The 2103-nt window shown below is 43.4% G+C and overlaps 1 non-coding gene across 1 annotated transcript; it reads left to right on the forward strand.

Annotated features, from left to right (window-relative positions):
* The first annotated feature begins 1682 nt into the window (after positions 1–1682).
* On the forward strand, positions 1683–1789 carry LOC122670189. Its single transcript, XR_006334164.1, has one exon. It is a non-coding gene; the product is annotated as a small nucleolar RNA R71 (small nucleolar RNA).
* Positions 1790–2103: the final 314 nt, after the last annotated feature.

Below are 2103 nucleotides of genomic sequence, written 5' to 3' on the forward strand. Positions count from 1 at the left end.
TTGCAGTAGCTAAGAAGGAGCGCCCTAAAATGATAGGAGGAAGCTTGGCTATGGTGGCTGTATCCATATCCAGGACAAGGAAGTCCACAGGAAAGTATAATTCTTCCACCTTCACTAAAACATCCTCTAACAAACCACGAGGTGTCTTAACTGAACGATCAGCCAACTGAAGGATGACCTCAGTGGGTTTCAAATCTCCTAAACTAAAATTTTCATAGACTGCACTAGGCAAAATATTCACACTAGCCCCTAAATCAAGTAGTGCCCTACTTATGGAGAGATCTCCAATGATGCAGAAAATAAGAGGCGCACCTGGATCCTTAAACTTGGGGGGTAGGTGGTTGAAAATTATAGAGCTGACCTGTTCAGTCAAATGGATGGTCTTAGGGATTTGAGTTCTCAACTTACGCTTTTGGGTGCAGAGGTCTTTTAGAAATTTTGTGTAAGCAGGAACTTGCTTGATAACATCCAAAAGGGGGAGATTGATGCGAACTTGTTGTAAGAAGTCTATCATCTCTTGCATCTTTACACCCTTTTTATCCAAATAGTCTGGGGCTGATGTCTGAAGGGCTTGGGGAAAAGGGACCTTTGGAATATAAGAGTCAAGTGATGGTCCCTCCACAATAGGAATGTGCAGCCCCTTCCTTGGGAACTGATGAGTGTTTTCCATAGGCGGTGTTTCAGTAATGGACTCATGGGTTTCTACACCACCAGAAGAATTCTCTAGGGTTGATTCAGCCTCTTCTCGACTTTGAGACTTAGTAGGCAACGTCTCATTAGTGGCTAAGGGTGTATCAGGTTTTTCCACCTTTTTTCCGCTCCTTAGGATTGTGACTGATTGGACTTGTTCTTTCCCTAGACTCATTTGATTGTTTGGGTTATCTATTGGCTGACTTGGCAATTGGCCAGCCTTCCTCCTGCTTATAGCATCAGCTAGTTGACCCAGTTGGTTCTCTAGCTTATTAATGGACTGAGTATGTGAGTGTAGCAGTTGTGTGTTCTGCTCGAGTCCACTTAATGCTTTTAGCACCTTTTCCTCAAAGGATTGATTCTGTTGGGGTTGAGGATATGGTGGTTGTCCACCCCTATAGGCATTAGATTGAACATTAAATGGTGGCCTATATGGTGGGTTTGGAGGGTTATTAGGTACTGAATTTCTCCATGAAAAGTTAGGGTGATTTCGCCATCCTGGGTTATAGGTATTGGAAAAAGGATCATTACCTGATTTAGGGAAACCTTGAGCCACTTGTACCTGTTCCTAAACAAATTTAGGGTATTGTGCAGCCGAAGGACAATCCGTCACATAATTACTAGGGCTAGCACATAAGGCACAGGTTTCAGTTTGATTGGGTGGAGGGAAACTCATTGGGAAAGGGGACTTAGAATGCTGTCCTACAGACATCAGATAGTCCAATTTTTTGGACAGCATATTAACCTTAGCAATCATCTCTACAGTTGGATTGATCTTATAAAGACCGCCTTTCTTTGGTTGCCCTATGTGTGGAATCTCAGTCCGAGAGGCCAAAGCATGATGTTGGGAATTCTCACTACGGGTTTCAAAAAGATCCCATGCTTCCGTCTCATTCTTGTGCATAAATGTTCCACCACAAGAGGAGTCCACCATCTGCCTTTATCGATCATGGAGGCCATCATAAAAGCATTGGACTAACTACCATTTCGGGACAGCGTGGTGGGGGCACTTCCTAAGTAATTCCTTGAGTCTCTCCCACGCTTCATGAAATTGTTCGCCCTCTAATTGGGAGAAACTAGTAATGGCTCTTCTAAGGCTATTAGTCCGGCCAATGGGAAATTTTTTTTTTTAAGAATTCCTGCTGCATCCCCGCCCATGTAGAAATCCTAGCCGAATCTAGGGAATGAAGCCAGTGTTTGGCTTTGTCCTTTAAAGAGAATGGGAATAGGAGTAACTTTCGGGCATCTTTAGAGAGGTTTTGGATTTTGACTGTAGAGCACACCTCTAAGAACTCATCAAGATGCTTGTAAGGCTCCTCATTAGCAAGTCCATAATAGGATGGTAACATCTGTATGATGCTGGACTTGATCTCATATTGAGCAGCCTGAATGGCAAGCAGCTGAATACAAGAT

Source organism: Telopea speciosissima, chromosome 7 (genome assembly GCF_018873765.1).
Source record: "Telopea speciosissima isolate NSW1024214 ecotype Mountain lineage chromosome 7, Tspe_v1, whole genome shotgun sequence".
Taxonomy (NCBI): Eukaryota; Viridiplantae; Streptophyta; class Magnoliopsida; order Proteales; family Proteaceae; genus Telopea; species Telopea speciosissima.